Raw genomic sequence first — 17,472 nt, forward strand, 5'->3', positions numbered from 1 at the left:
GGAAGTGCACAGGGGCCGGAGAAGCTTGCAAAGTCGCGGTTCCCAGCAATGCAGCCCAGCGAGGTGAGGCAAGGACTTACCTCCACCAAACTTGGGCTGAAGAGTCACTGGACTGTGGGGGTCACTTGGACGGTGTCGCTGGATTCGAGGGACCTCGCTCGTCGTGCTGAGAGGAGACCCAAGGGACCGGAGATGCAGCTTTTTGGTGCCTGCGGTTGCAGGGGGAAGATTCCGTCGACCCACGGGAGATTTCTTCGGAGCTTCTGGTGCAGAGAGGAGGCAGACTACCCCCACAGCATGCACAAGCAGGAAAACAGTCGAGAAGGCGGCAGGATCAGCGTTACAGAGTTGCAGTAGTCGTCTTTGCTACTATGTTGCAGGTTTGCAGGCTTCCAGCGCGGTCAGCGGTTGATTCCTTATCAGAAGGTGAAGAGGGAGATGCCGAGGAACTCGGCTGAGCTCATGCATTCGTTATCCAAAGTTTCCCCAGAGACAGAGACCCTAAATAGCCAGAAAAGAGGGTTTGGCTACCTAGGAGAGAGGAAAGGCTACTAACACCTGAAGGAGCCTATCACAAGGAGTCTCTGACGTCACCTGGTGGCACTGGCCACTCAGAGCAGTCCAGTGTGCCAGCAGCACCTCTGTTTCCAAGATGGCAGAGGTCTGGAGCACACTGGAGGAGCTCTGGACACCTCCCAGGGGAGGTGCAGGTCAGGGGAGTGGTCACTCCCCTTTCCTTTGTCCAGTTTCGCGCCAGAGCAGGGGCTAAGGGGTCCCTGAACCGGTGTAGACTGGCTTATGCAGAATTGGGCACCTCTGTGCCCAACAAAGCATTTCCAGAGGCTGGGGGAGGCTACTCCTCCCCTGCCTTCACACCATTTTCCAAAGGGAGAGGGTGTCACACCCTCTCTCAGAGGAAGTTCTTTGTTCTGCCATCCTGGGCCAGGCCTGGCTGGACCCCAGGAGGGCAGCTGCCTGTCTGAGGGGTTGGCAGCAGCAGCAGCTGCAGAGAAACCCCAGGAAGGGCAGTCTGGCAGTACCAGGGTCTGTACTACAGACCACTGGGATCATGGAATTGTACCAACAATGCCAGGATGGCATAGAGGGGGCAATTCCATGATCATAGACATGTTACATGGCCATATTCGGAGTTACCATGGTGAAGCTACATATAGGTAGTGACCTATATGTAGTGCACGCGTGTAATGGTGTCCCCGCACTCACAAAGTTCAGTGAATTGGCTCTGAACAGGATTTCCAGGAGATCCCTGTGGGCTGCAGCATTTCTTGTGCTACCCATAGGGAGCTCTGACAATTCTTACACAGGCCTGCCACTGCAGCCTGAGTGAAATAACGTCCACATTATTTCACAGACATTTACCACTGCACATAAGTACCGTATAAGTCACCTATATGCCTAACCTTCACTTAATGAAGGTTGGGTGCCAAGTTACTTAGTGTGTGGGCACCCTGGCACTAGCCAAGGTGCCCCCACATTGTTCATGGCAAATTTCCCAGACTTTGTGAGTGCGGGGACACCATTACACACGTGCACTATACATAGGTCACTACCTATGTATAGCGTCACAATGGTAACTCCGAACATGGCCATGTAACATGTCTAAGATCATGGAATTGTCACCCCAATACCATTCTGGTATTGGGGGGACAATTCCATGATCCCTCGGGTCTCTAGCACAGAACTCGGGTACTGCCAAACTGCCTTTCCGGGGTTTCCACTGCTGCCAACCCCTCAGACAGGTTTCTGCCCTCCTGGGGTCCAGGCAGCCCTGGCCCAGGAAGGCAGAACAAAGGATTTCGTCTGAGAGAGGGTGTCACACCCTCTCCCTTTGGAAATAGGTGTGAAGGGATGGGAGGAGTAGCCTCCCCCAGCCTCTGGAAATGCTTTGATGGGCACAGATGGTGCTCATCTCTGCATAAGCCAGTCTACACCAGTTCAGGGATCCCCCAGCCCTGCTCTGGCGCGAAACTGGACAAAGGAAAGGGGAGTGACCACTCCCCTGACCAGTACCTACCAGGGGAGGTGCCCAGAGCTCCTCCAGTGTGTCCCAGACCTCTGCCATCTTGGAAACAGAGGTGTTGGGGGCACACTGGACTGCTCTGAGTGGCCAGTGCCAGCAGGTGACGTCAGAGACCCCCTCTGATAGGCTCTTACCTTTCTTGGTAGCCAATCCTCCTTTCTTGGTAGCCAAACCTCCTTTTCTGGCTATTTAGGGTGTCTGCTTTGGTGAATTCTGATAACGAATGCAAGAGCTCACCAGAGTTCCTCTGCATCTCCCTCTTCGACTTCTACCAAGGATCGACCACTGACTGCTTAGGACGCCTGCAAAACCGCAACAAAGTAGCAAGACGACTACCAGCAACATGGTAGCGCCTAATCCTGCTGGCTTTCTCGACTGTTCCCTGGTGGTGCATGCTCTGGGGGTCGCCCGCCTTCACCCTGCACTGGAAGCCAAGAAGAAATCTCCTGTGGGTCGACGGAATCTTCCCCCTGCTAATGCAGGCACCAAAAAACTGCATCACCGGTCCTCTGGGTCCCCTCTTATCCTGACGAACATGGTCCCTAGAACACAGGAACTCTATCCAAGTGACTCCCACAGTCCAGTGACTCTTCAGTCCAAGTTTGGTGGAGGTAAGTCCTTGCCTCCCCACGCCAGACTGCAAACCTGTGTACTGCGTGATTTGCAGCTGCTCCGGCTTCTGTGCACTCTTCCAGGATTTCCTTTGTGCACAGCCTAGCCTGGGTCCCCAGCACTCCGTCCTGCAGTGCTCAACCCACTGAATTGGCCTTTGACGTCGTGGGACCCCCTTTTGTAACTCTGCGAGGACTCCGGTTCTCAAATCTTCCAAGTGCCTGTTCAGGTACTTCTGCGGGTGCTGCCTGCTTCTGTGAGGGCTCTCTGAGTTGCTGAGCGCCCCCTCTGTCTCCTCCTCGAAAAGGCGACTTCCTGGTCCTTCCTGGTCCTCAGCAGCACCCAAAAACCTCTACTGCGACCCTTGCAGCTAGCAAGGCTTGTTTGCGGTATTTCTGCGTGGGAACACCTCTGCAAGCTTCATCGCGACGTGGGACAATTACCCCCTCCACGTTCCATGCATCGTACTCACGGTGTACTCACCTGTTGGTCTGGAGGCCCATAAAGCAGTCGGTACCGGGGTAGTCACCCCATCCACCAGTCGCTCCAACTCCGCCGAGGTGAAGGCAGGGGCCCTTTCCCCTGTAACACGAGCCATGGTCGGTTCCAGACACAGGTCACAGCATCACATGCAGTGTAGGTCCTCTCCTGTTGAAGGTCAGGTAGCAAGTGAGTGAACAGATAGAAAATGGCGGTCACGACTGCTGCGGTGCGTACCGTCACCTGCGGCGTACATCACCATTGGCTCCTGGAACCCATAGGGCCCAATGAAAACCAATGAGGAGTTGCACGGAGGTTCTCGGGCGCCTCCCGCAACAGTGCACAACGCCAGCGGAATTACCTAATTTCCACCTGTCCCTCCATACTGGACAGGTGGACGCCATTTCAGGGTTGGGCAGGCCATAGATCCTAACTGCGTCACAGTACACAATTCAAAATTATAGACATATCCCACCACAATCATGTTACATTCACAATATGCATTGCTCTGTAGTGGTTCGAATGTACAGATAATGACCAGCTGCTCACTCATAGATTGCAACCGCTGCCGATGAATAGGAGATGGAGACATCCCCCAGTGTACACACCCCTGGTGGACTTGGCAACAATGGAGGACAGGCACATTATCCTCACCTATAGACTTGACAGGGCCACAATCACTGAGCTGTGTGCCCAATTGGAGCCTGACCTGATATCTGCTATCCGTCACTCCACCGGGATCCCCCCTCTTGTGCAAGCGCTATCTGGGCTCCATTTCCTGGCAACTGTTTTTTTCCAAGTGACTGTGTGCTTAGCAGCAGGAATGTCACAGCCAATGTTCTCAGTAGTGCTGACTAGAGTGTTGTCTGCCCTGATTAAACACATGTGCAGCTACATCGTTTTCCCCCAGGTGGAGGATTTGGCCACAGTGAAAGCTGAATTCTGTGCAGTGGGACATATCCCCAATGTCATTGGGGCAATAGATGGAACACATATTGCATTTGTCCCCCCCCTGGCGAAATGAACAGGTGTTCAGAAATCGAAAGAGCCCAGATGGTGTGCCTGGCGGGCCAGTACATCTCCTACGTCAATGCTAAGTATCTTGGGTCTGTGCATGATGCCTTTATCCTGAGGAATAGCAGCATCCCAAATGTGATGGCACAACTACAGAGGTACAGGGTGTGGCTAATAGGTGAGCCCTGGTTCTCACCCAGTGGATGTTGGTGTATGGGTATGGTGTGGGCCCTAATGGTGAGTGTGTGGCTAACAGTTGTCCCTCAATATTTGCAGATGACTCTGGTTACACCAACCTCTCATGGCTACTGACCCCTGTGAGGAATGCCAGGACAAGGGCAGAGGAACGGTACAATGAGGCACATGGGGGAACAAGAAGGGTTATAGAAAGGACCTTTGGCCTCCTGAAGGCCAGGTTTCAGTGCTTCCATCTAACTGGTGGATCCATGTGCTACTCACCCAAGAAGGTCTGCCAGATCATCGTGGCATGCTGTATATTGCACAACCTTGCCTTGCGACACCATGTGCCTTTTCTGCAGGAGGAAGAGGCTGGAGATGGCTGTGTGGCAGCAGTGGACCCTGTGGACAGTGAAGATGAGGAGGCAGAGTATGAGGATGAGGACAAAAGGAGTGCAGTCATTTGTCAATTTTTCCAATGAGACACAGCTAAGACAGTGTTATTTCGCATATCATAGACAGTTTGATGTGTGACATTGTCAGTGGCAGGCTGTGGATTTCTACTTCTATGCCCACTCACTGTACTCTTTGGCATCTCTTTTTGCAGATGTTAGTGCCCCACTATAGCTCCTGGTGTGTACAGTGCAGCCAACTACAGGTCTTTCCTATGTAAACATTACTGTACAGTTGAACTGCAATGTTTGAACCTTGTTAAACAAATACATTTTGAAATCATTTGACATACACCATACTTGTATTTGATCAAAGTGTGTTTATTGCAGTGCTCTGAAGAAGAGGGGGTAGTGTAATGGGCTGGGGGTGATGATGGAGGAAAGTCCAGGTTAGAGTCTAGTCTATTGCAGTGTCCAAGGGGGCATAGGAAGGGGAGCAATGGCAGTTCAAGGTGGACAGGGTGACAGAGTAGGACACAAGGGTGACAATCAGGAGAATCATATTTCCTGGCGGGGTCTTGGAAGTGGTCTCTGGCTTCTGCCTGGATCACAGGGAACGTTTGCGGGGTGGTTCTCCTTCTGCAGGGGGAGGGGTGCTGGTGGCCTGTTGGTCCTGTGTTGGGGCCTCCTGTCCACTAGCGGCAGCTGAGGTGGAGGGCTGTTCAGCAGTGTGGCTAGTGTAGGGCCTGGCCACTGTGAACCTCTCTACCATAACACAGAGTGAAGAGCTGGCATGCCACTGCCTTCCTCATACTGTTGGCCATGTCTGCCAGCACCCCTGCAATGGAGACCAGGGTGGTGTTAATGGCCTTCAAGTCCTCCCTGATCCCCAGGTACTGTCCCTCCCGCTGCCACATGTTCTCCTGCATCTTGTCCATGATCTGGCCCAGCGTATCCTGGGAATGTTGATATGCTCCCAGGATCGCAGTGAGTGGCTCCCGGAGGGTCAGTTCCCTGGGCCTGTCCTCCCCCTGTCGCACAGCAGCCCTCCCAGCTTCTCTGTTGTCCTGTGCCACTGTCCCCTAGCCCACTGCCACTGACCCCAAGTCCCTGATTGTCCTATGTTTGTGGGGTGGCCTGGTGTCCCTGTAGTGGTGGACACACTGCTGATTGGCGTGTCCTGGGAATAGAGGTATGGGCCCGCTGGGTGGGTGCTGTGGTGGTGTTTCCTGAGGGGGGAGGCTCTGTGGTGGTGTGAGAGTGTGCCTGGGTAACTGACTGTCCGGAGGTCCTTAATGGGCCAGGTTGGTCATCAAGATCCAGGCGACCAGAGCTGCTGTCATCACTGTGGGCCTCTTCTGGGGAGGGACTGGATGTTTGCTGGCACCTCTTCGCCAGTGACATTGGCTGGGTTACCTGTAGGGATGTAAATGCAGTGTTATTGTTTCTGCATGTGACATCTTGTGCATGGGTGTGTTGCCCTCTATGGTTGTTATTGCCCTGGCAGCTTTGCCTTGTGTTAGTTGTTATTTGGTGGGCTAGGTAATTCTCTCTAGTGTGCATGCTTTAGTGATAGGTATCCATGCAGGTCTGTGAGTGGTGTGCATGCATTGGTGGTGCATGCAGGGCTTGGCATTGGGATGAGTTGGTTGTGATGGTGGGGTGATGGGAGTGAGGGTAAGGGTGGTGGTATGTGATGGCATACAGGTAGGGGGGTGAAAGTAGTAAGGAGTTGACTTACCAGAGTCCAGTCCTCCTCCTACTCCTGCCAGGCCCTCAGGATACATGATTGCCAAGACTTGCTCCTCCCTTGTTGTAAGTTGTGGGGGAGGAGGTGGGGGTCCACCGCCAGTCCTCTGTACAGTCAGTTGGTGTCTTGCTGCAATGGAACGCACCTTCCCCCATAGGTCGTTCCACCTCTTCCTGACGTCGTCCCTTGTTCTGGGGTGCTGTCTCATGGCATTGACCCTGTCCACGATCCTCCGCCATAGCTCCATCTTCCTAGCAATGGATATCTGCTACATCTGTGATCCAAATAGCTGTGGCTATACCTGGATGATTTCCTCCACCATGACCCTTAGCTCCTCCTCAGAGAACCTGGGGTGTTGTTGTGGTGCCATGAGTGTAGTGTGAGTGGTGTGGATGAGGGTGTGTAGGATGGTGTGTTGCGGTGTGTGATGTGGGTTGCGTGGGTGGTGTATAGGTGATGGTGGTGTGTGGCTGCGGTCTTGTCTGTGGTCGTGGTGTCAGTCTTGTGCCAATTGTTTGTAGTTGTAAGGGGTTGTGGGTAATGTGGGTATGTGTTTTATAGTGGTGTGGGTGTGTGGGTGTGGTGTGTGTGTATAGGTGTCAGGTACGGTATGTAGTGCCAATGGTTTACCGCCATTAAATGTTCGCCGTGGTGATTCGTAGATCATAATGTTGTGGACGTAGTTCTGTTGGCGTAACAGTGTGTGTTTTGATACCACCAGTTTATTACTAACCTTTGGGCTGGTGGACTTTTGTGTGTGGCTGTATATTGACGGATTGTTATGTGTATGTCATAATATGGTAAGCGGATATCCACGGCGAGGGCGCTATGTTAGTGGCAGTCGGCATGGCGGTAAGTGGGATTTACCACCAATGTCATAATGAGGCCAAATTCTTTAACTGACTGACGTCAAGGTCTAATTCCCACGAAGCTTGTATCTGCTACTGTACCGCGCAGGTAATGCTGGGTTTAAATTGAACATATTGTTCTGTTCAAGACAGTTGGAGATGAGACTTGCAGATATTCCACCATTTACTAACTATTTGGGGGCCACAGCACAGATCGGCTACGGACCCCAGCCGTGGTGGGTGTGATTGTTTATCACTGGCATCCTGGGGTCCGTCCTAAGATGGCTCTGGAAGTTGGACAAAGCTTACCACACTTTATTCCCAAGGCAACAAGGCTGAGCAGTCACAGGCTTCTCAGGGAGGTGGTGTGGGGGTGCCGAGATACAGAAGTCAACAATCATCCATCAGGCGCAATAACATGATGTGCAGGCTAGTGCTTATCTTTTACATGAAAATAAAGTATTTAATGACACAGCAAAACTAAATACTACACAACACAATAAGAATATAAAATGGGGTAATAATCAGTAGCATCTGAAAGTGAACGTTACACCATCTTCTTTTCTCTAGCAGCCTTCTCCTTCCTGCTATAGGCAAGTTCTGTCTCTAACGTTCCCAAAGCTTTATGGAGTAGGCAAGAATGAGGCACAGTTGCAGACCAATCAAAGCAGCCTCACTCAGCGGACCACTCAAAGCAGCCTCACTCAGTGACTGGCCATAACTCTATTGACTTCCCTTCATGTACGGGTAATACATTGCAGACTGTGTGGGGTGGGGGGGTTGAAACACGCTCTCACCTTCATGTATGGGTAAAACATTGAAGGCCGGGTGGGGCAGTAGAAAATGCTCTTACCTTCTTGTATGGGTAAAACATTGCAGGCTGCGCAGAGCGGGTGGTGGAACTTGCTCTTACCTTCATGTATGGGTAACACGTGGAATTTGTGGAATTGCGGTTAAATACTGTGATACAAACACTATATTTTGACTAAGGGATCTATTTGAAGTATCTAAATCAAGTTATATTTTCACTCTGTACTGTGAGTGTTTGTGCATCACATCTGAGCTGGTTAATTGCTGCTAGAGAAGAGCACCTTATGATTGTCTACAGTGATGCCACTCTTGACCTGGTGTGCTACCTGTGCTGTCACAGAGACAGAGGACAGGACACGTGCTCCAGGTAGACCTGCGTCACCCTTGAGGAGGACTGTTCCTCCTACTGGAAGTCCTGGACTCAGGGCACAGGCCCTGGGTGAGAAATCAGTCTGAAGCCACCACCCCTGAGATGGAAGCATTGTGAGTGGAAGGAGGGTGTCTACCATCTGAGGGTGTAGCCCACCCCCCACTATGAGAAACCTAAAAGGCCAGGGAGACCTCAGGAGAATGGGAGGGACTATGGCCTGGAGGTGGGGCCTGCCCAAAGCCTCCAGAATGGAACTTTTACCTGGCCTGGCCCTTGACACTGATGTCAGTGCCCTCTGTTGGTTACTGTCTTTGGGGACAGACGTTTTTCTGGGTTGAGCACAGAAATGTGACTCAGGGGCAGAATGGGCTGCACCACCTAGTTGGACGTAGTGGTACTATCTCCTTAGTGGAATCACAGAGGAAGCCTCACAGATGATGTCTGAAGATGATAAGTGTTGCCCAGTAGCCCAGGAGGGCGGTGACAGGGGTACAGATAGGTTCAAAGGAGCCTAGAACAGACATGTTCCACTGCAGAAGAAAATTGACCACATTCCATCGCCTGAACAGGGTGCTGATCAGTCTATGATAGTTTGTGTCTACGTGGCGGAGTAACTCTTCGCTGAAAAACTTAGTGCACTTTACCCCTGCCAACCAGTAGTAAAGTGATTTTACTCCTCCTTTCCACACTTTAAAATTGGTATACACCAGATTGGTTTGTTCAATTTCCCATACGTCCCTAGTATATGGTACAAAGTCTACCCCGGGCCTGTAAATTAAATGCTACCATTGGTCTCGGCACACATTGGGGCATCCACTGCAGTGGCCCTGCTAAGCAGGTCTCTCGGCTTACCATTTTAGTCTAGCCATGCATTTTTAAACTGCAAATTCGACTCAACAAAATAACACCTTTTGACAGGTCCTGCTTTCCTTATAAATATGAATAAGACCCCCTTATTTAGGCCTTATTCCCCATAAGGTATAGTACACCACATTTAAAAGTAGGACATCTAAAGGTTTATTGTTCTATATGTCAGTGCAATGAAAAACATCTGAAAGGCATTTTTACTCTAGCAAGGCTGTGTGCTCCGTAGGAAACCACTGGGTTACATTATTGCATCTAAGCAGATAGAAAAACAATTCAAGAACTCTTGTCAAGAAATCTTCAGACTTCAATTTGATGGTAAACTTCCCTGCCTGAGAAGATCCCTAGAGAACTGGGCCTTCTCGCTCTTCTACCCAGGACAAAGAAGTGGACTGCAAGGGTTATAAAGCTGACCTCCTGTTCAAGCTGCAGGGATCCATCAAAAAACCTTTCTGCAACTTTCCAGTTGATCAGTGGCAACTGGGCCTGAGCTGGACTCTGCTAAACAACTCGTAAGTCTCTAATTGCCTCCGCTGAGGTCCTGGGGGGGCTTTCGAAGTGTACTCCTGTGGTTAGTTGGAATTTGAAGGACTAAAGCCAGGAGGTAAAATCTGTGACCACAGCAAACCTGGTTAGTGTATCTGACCAGCGCTGCTTTGTGGTTCTACAGGTGATATCATTGGTATTTTGTGCTTTGTGGTGCTTTAGGAAAAAATGATTAATATGGAGGATGCGGGGATTTGTCAAGTAAATTGTTGGTTGTCATAGATTCTCTGTTATCAAAATTGAATGACTGATATTGTTAATTAATATTAAATTATGAATCAATGTTTGTTTGCCTTATCTGCGCGCATAATGTAAACGCATGACATAGCAATGAACCCCTCGCTCTGCTTTACAATTAAAGCCCTGGAAGGAGCTGCAGCTGGGTATGCAACAAGGTCTGAACTTTATTTTCTTTAGGAAGAACTAAAGTATCTCTTTTCTTTATAATGTGTTTGGGCCAGAACCAGGCACTAGTTTTAGGGAGAAATATGGATGCTACGGCAAAAACAAATCCCCCTCAAAGAACAGTAATGCTTTAATTTTTCAGGTTAGAAGAAGCCTGAAATGCTTGAACTAACCAGAGGGGGAATGGGAGAGTGGCAAAGGTTACTTAACAAACAGCAAGGTAAAGACATGAATTGGCACTTAAGCTGATACGAAGCGAACAAAAAAAGCATTGAAGTTTGTGAATGCAGTTACCTTTGTTGTATACTTCCTGAAGAGTTATCTTTGTTATTCACTTCTTGAAACTTAAGTATCAGCAGCATATCCTGCTCCATCTCTTTTTCCACAGTCTGTTCTTGTATAAATGAAATCCTGTCCATGTGCATCTTCTAAAGCTGTACCTGTAGCATGTGTGGGCTCCCTGAGCGCCCGTTCTTTACTGAGTTCCGCTGTGAACAGTAAATCACCTCCTTTTCTGAAGTAAATACAATGAGACGTATTCAACAGAGCATTTATTTAAATATCTGTGTATGGTGAAATATCCTTTGGTACGATTCAAAGATAGCAAAGAAGAGATGTCTTTTACAGCCAGATAAATATTGTGTATTCACAGTACATTATGTTTGCATTTATTAATTTTGAATCTCTTTGCAATCAACAGGAACACCTTGAATGCACAAAATGATTATGAATAATGAAGGTAATACTTGAAATCTGCAAAACAGCTGTATGAAACAATTTGTTACAGTATTCCGGTAAACATCAGTGCAGTCAGAGAGAGAGGAGTCTGAACATAAACTGACAGATCCTGGAAGAATCAGTCAACGGCAGTTCAGTGAAAGTCTGAGCTGTGCACCTTCCCGCCACACGACCAAAGAAATTAACTCTAGAAAATTAAGGCAACAACCCTCATAAAGCACCAGCTTGGAATAGATCTGTATGAACTGGTTACCGCAGTGCTCTGCTTCCTAAAATGATGACAGACCATCATTCAGTGCTCTAGGTGTATTGTAAACTCTTTCTGGCCAAACCACAGAACCGGAGAAGATCACAATGGAGTGGAGACAAACAACTGAAGGGTGAAGGTAAGAGGGGTTCTGCTGTTTAAAATACAGACTACAGTCCCCTTTTGTACCGTCCAGAAGGAAGATTAATCTTTAATCACAACTGTCAGAAACTGTTATCTATTCTAAAGACGCCGTCACTCACAAAGAAGCCTGACACGTATTGTGTGTGTGGCAAGAATTTAGTGACCGTTGCATTTTATTTTTAATTTGGAAATCAAAGGTCCTAAATATCAGCTCTTATAGGAAATGAGAGAATAGCACAAGTGCTTTATCAACCATGTTGGCCCGTCAGGAAACACAGTCGTGGGAAGTGGACAAACATATACCCAACCCAGAGACACCAACCAAGAAAGAAGAATCATACACGTGCAGTGAGAGCTTTAGTTTGTCATCACCACTAAAAGAGCATCAGCGAACACACACAGGAGAAACACTGTTCTATTGCACTGAATGTGTGCAAAGCTTTAGTCAATATGCACTCCTAAAAGAGCATCAGCTAACTCACACAGGGAAAAAGCCATTCAGATGCAGTGAATGTGTAAAGAGCTTTAGTCAATCATCAGACCTCCAAAGACATCATCAAACACACACTGGAGAAAAACCATACCATTGCAGTGAATGTGTGAAGAGCTTTAGTCTGTTATCACACCTACGAATACATCAGCGAACACACACTGGGGAAAAACCATACCATTGCAATGAGTGTGTGAAGAGCTTCAGTCAGTTATCACACCTACGAATACATCAGCGAACACACACTGGGGAAAAACCATACCATTGCAATGAGTGTGTGAAGAGCTTCAGTCAGTTATCACACCTACGAATACATCAGCGAGCACACACTGGGGTAAAGCCATACCAATGCAGTGAGTGTGGAAGTAGCTTTAGTGACGCATCAACATTAAGGAATCATCAGCGAATACACACAGGAGAAAAGCCATTCAAGTGCAGTGAATGCGTGAAGAGCTTTACTCGATTCTCAACACTACAAACACATCAGCGAACACACACCATCACTGACCAAACAGAGAAATAATTTATAGAGATGCAGCAAATTTGGCAAGAATTTCAGTTCAACAACAATAATACTAACCCATCTGTGGACACACACAGGAGCAAAAAAGTGCAGTCTTGTGTGAGATGAAGGCATTACAGAAAGTGATAACATTACAAATACGTGGAACATTCAAATACTAGGTGATAAAAAGCAGATGCTAGAAGACCAGACTACTCAGAATGAAGAAAATCAGGGATCTTTATAGGATTATAAAAGTGTCTGTAAGAAATAGGATTATTTGTTGAAGGGGTGACAATCCTGTTCTAATAATAATCACAGTTTTTGTCAGGCTGAACCACAAAAGGGACCAAATAAACCTGAGGTTAACCCTCTAGTGAAGCAGTCGAGCTTAACTTATGGGCAACGTGTAAAGTACTCATGTAACACTCTAAGAGTAATAAAGTGAAAATGCCACACAAGAAGAATAAGAATCCCAAACCAATTTAGAAAAATAGAGGATATTTTCATAAATAAGCTAATGCCATGACAACAAAAATCCAATCAGGAGAATCAGTGTTATGTTTGTTTTAGTAAAAAAAAGCACCAATTGTGGGTATCTAATTGCACCAAACCGGGACAAGTTCAGGCTGATCACGATGGAGCGCGGGCCGGATGAAAGACTAGGTTTATCCTGCTGGAAGTTTTACCTTATCACTTTGGTGCGAAGACAGCGCGGTGTGGCTCTGCAAGGCTCTGCATCACCCTGTGCATGAAAAAAGCAAATATCCATAAAATCATAAAATTGTCTGTTCTCAACGATTGCTCATTTCTCCACAGATAAGAAAAAGACATGAAATAGCACGAAACACATTGGGACTTTGGCACAGTGCCGACTAAAACAAGATACTGTGTTGGTTTTTATTCATTGAAGTAGAGATCTAAAGAAAAACATCCAAGCACACCGGATCACGCTACCTGTGTAAACACTGTGAACAATGCTTAGACTAACAAGGGTATTTTCAGCTAACTGTAGGGATTAGTGATAAAACCCATAAACCCAACACACTTGAACCGATTTAACAAGCGCACACTGTGGAATCTTTGTAGCTGATTGTGGTGTTTCTTCATTTTATGCAGCATTTGTGGTTCTGTGACAGCAGCCAGAGAACACTGTCAAAAAGTAGAAGTGAAAGTAGTTAAATGTGAGAAGTGATGCTCGTTTCCATCATCACATCCGTCTGTAAATGTACTCACTATAGTAGCACTTCCCCAGTGGTGCCCAACAGCTTCATCCTTGGAACCCTCAAGTACTCAGGGGCATATTTACAAGCCCCTTGCGCAGCCCTAGTGTCTTTTTAGATTTTTTTACGCTAAGGCGGCGTACAAAGATTTATAAAGTGATGCAATGCAAGCATTGTGCCACTTTGTAACCCCTTGCATAAAGGATGGAATTCAGGAATCAAATATGCATGTCAGTAGTAAGAAAAGGAAACATCTTCAGTAGCCAAAGATGGTAAAAACGTATGCATTCCACTGAATTAATTTTAACAAAGTGCTGAGTCCCTGCTGCCGACCATCATCACCAACACCTAGTAGTGGTAGTTTGGGACGAGGTCACGTTTAGAACTTAGAAAAAAAACTGTTACTTGCTGCTAAATACCAGAGTGAGCACAGCACATCTATGCCCCAGAGATTGTCCATGCAGGCGTTTTTCGTATATTGAAGATTTTGTGAACCGATGAGAGCCGAGAGTCTCCGCACCTTTGACTAAAGAGAGACCACTTCTGATTGATAGTAACCTGCAGATTCCGCACCTATAAAATAATCCTCAGGCACCAGTCTGGATCTGAAATCTTCAAAGCCATCATGTTGCCTGTAGATGTCGCAGGCTTTGCATCGGCACCGCAAGTGACATCCTGTGACATCACCCAAGACATATAGCGCTCACCCCGGAACAAGCACATCTGTTCCCTTTTTTTGTGCCTTTGCGCAGATCCGCCACGTGCTTTCTCGAAGAGTCTAGAGCAGTGGTTCCCAACCTTTTGACTTCTGTGGACCCCCATTTTATCAATACTGGAGCCCGGGGACCCCCACTGAATCATTATTGGAACACGGGGACCCCCGAGGAGTCATTACTGATAGCTGGCACCTAATATTATTAAATGTTTTAAGAAGCCGCGGACCCCCTGAGGAGGCTTCGCGGACCCCCATGGGTCCCCGGCCCACAGGTTGGGAACCACTGGTCTAGAGTTTTCGAAACAGACATTTTTCTGAGTGCTGTACCATGTCTCCTCCCAAGAGATTAGGGGTTGATGATCTTCGCGTGATGTATCTTGTTAGATTGAATCTTCAAGTTACCCAGCTGCTGCTGCTTTCTGGTTTGCACTAGCACTTTGCCGCTGACCCAGACCCCCTCTTGTCATCCTTTGAAACCATCTTATATGCTTGAGAAGTATATGCAGCATCATAGTTGTTGCTTGGTGGCGATATTGCTGCCTGTTGTGTTTCTGCACTAGCACTTTCGTTTATTGCGGAACTGTAACTTTTGTGTGTTTAGTTTTACGACTTAAAAGGTTGTTTTATTAAGTATACTTTTGTATACAATTGTGATTATTTTGATTAATTGTATACAAAAAATCTTATTCCAGGTGTCAAACCCTTTAGGGATTGTGAAGGTCAGGTGCCCATAACGGATCCCCACTACCTCTGGTGCCTAGGTTCGGACCACAACTCCAGGTCCTGTGCCAGAGCATGCACCCAAAGGCTACCAAGGACCATGAGGCGAAGCTCATCATGCCCTGGGCAACGGATGAGAAGCACAGTCGACACTGCTTCCATCCTTGCTCCAGGTCACAGCCGTTCTACTCTTCAGGTAGAGCGAGGGGAAAGCACAAGAAGCATTGCTAAGGGAAGTCACCTCAATGTCCTCTGACTCCCCCAGTATATCCGCTCTGGAACCACAGTTATTTGTCATGGAAGTGGTTCCTTCTCCAACCAGCCCTGCTCTGGTTACTCCACTGGACTTGGCCCAGAATAGCTTTGACTTCCACTTGGTCCATCCCTGAACTTCCTGGATCTATTGCTGCAGGGGCCCTCCCTCCCGGCAGGTATGAATTCCAGGGTCCAGGTTCTGATCCGACAACATTTTTTGATGGGATGTACTTAGTCTTTTCCAGGGCATCAGTTCCATCTGGCACTCCTTCAAGCCTAAGCATTGTACACGCTCCATATGTTTATGCCCTTGGCTCTGACGCTGTTGTTCTCCATCCCATCTGGACCAACGACAACTCATCCATCCTTCAGTTCAGCTCTTGGATACTTCAAGCTGTTTCAGCCTGCTACATGGCCAGCCCCACCACCACCGATGCCACTACTCCAGCTTCCACCGATGCTGCCGCTACTCCAGCTTCCACTGATGCTGCCACTACTCCCGCTTCCACCGATGCTGCCACTGCTCCAGCTTCCACCAATGCTGTCACTACTCCAGCTTCCACCAATGCTGTCACTACTCCCGCTTCCACCGATGCTGCCACTACTCCAGCTTCCACCGATGCTGCCACTACTCCCGCATCCACCGATGCTGCCACTACTCCCGCTTCCACCGATGCTGCCACTACTCCAGCTTCCACCCATGCTGCCACTACTCCTGCTTCCACCCATGCTGCCACTACTCCCGCTTCCACCGATGCTGCCACTACTCTCGCTTCCACCGATGCTGCCACTACTCCAGCTTCCACCGATGCTGCCACTACTCCAGCTTCCACCCATGCTGCCACTAGTCCTGCTTCCACCGATGCTGCTACTACTCCTGCTTCCATCATGCTGCCACTACCTCAGCTTCCACTGATGCTGCCACTACTCTAGCTTCCACCGATGCTGCCACTACTCCCGCTTCCACATATGTTGCCACTACTCGCGCTTCCACCGATGCTGCCACTACTCCTGCTTCCATTATGCTGCCACTACTCCCTCTTCCACCGATGCTGCCACTACTCCTGCTTCCACAGATGCTGCCACTACTCCCTCTTCCACCGATGCTGCCACTACGTCCGCTTCCAGTGCCGATCCCTGAAGTTGTGCCTCCGACCAAGTCACGGAGGAAAGCACAAAGACTGTTGGAGGAAGAAGAATATAGAAATAAGATCTGTGACCTCTTCAGATCGGATTCAGACCCTTTGAATTTATAAGTTTTGGGCAGCAATGACTAAGGGTAAGAGTTTGTGGGCCTGCCTCTTCAAGCAGGTTAGACACCTCTCCAGGGATGGAAATGGACATTCCAGCTGGGCTGCCATCACCGAAAGTGATGTCCTTCTGTTTGGTGGTAAAGAAGGCAGATGAGGTCCTAGAGCTTCAACTCCCTATAGTCGAAGTTAAAACTAACGTTCTCATAGGAGGTCCTCGTGCGGGTGGAGCCTACTGCTGAACCATTACTGCCCTTCATTGATGCCCTTCTGGATCCAGCCCTGGGAGAAACCAGCCTCCACCCCAACAGGCTCACGGCACACCACTAGCACTCTGCCACAGGAGACCCTCCATTTCTCTCTTCCATCCCCACCTGGAAGCTTAGTAAACCATGAGTCATGATCCTCATGACAGTGGGCTGGTAGCTTCCCAACAGTCCCCACAGACAGAGAAAGTAAGTGCCTGGCGACCTGGGGTGAAATTACTGTTTCAACAGCAAGCATGGCATTTAAGTTCTTAAATACAAACTGCCTGCAAGCATGCTACACGCATGCCGTATGGGATAGGGCTCAAACTGTTGTGCCTCATGTGCCAGAGTAAATGAGAGTGCACTTCTTAGCGGTGGTCCTGGATGGTCAGAACGCATCACTCCATATAATAAAATGTGGTCTGAACACTGCTTATTTGGTAGTCAGAGCCCTGGGGACTTCTGTCTCCATCCGTAGATACGCCTGGCTGCGCACTTCTGCCCTGATGTCCAGGCCAACCCTAAGACCTCCCGTTTGACTGGACATATCTTGTCGGATTTGGTATAAGAGAAGTTCAAGGCCAGCAAAGCTACTGTCCGCTCCTTTTGACTTCAGCTGTCACCTCCAACG

The 17,472-nt window shown here is 48.6% G+C and overlaps 1 pseudogene; it reads left to right on the forward strand.

Moving 5' to 3' along the window:
* Positions 1 to 14,378, forward strand: part of LOC138287240 (zinc finger protein 271-like) — a 163,423-nt pseudogene extending 149,045 nt beyond the window's left edge.
* The last annotated feature ends 3,094 nt before the right edge of the window (positions 14,379 to 17,472 follow it).

Source organism: Pleurodeles waltl, chromosome 4_1, assembly GCF_031143425.1.
Source record: "Pleurodeles waltl isolate 20211129_DDA chromosome 4_1, aPleWal1.hap1.20221129, whole genome shotgun sequence".
Classification (NCBI taxonomy): domain Eukaryota; kingdom Metazoa; phylum Chordata; class Amphibia; order Caudata; family Salamandridae; genus Pleurodeles; species Pleurodeles waltl.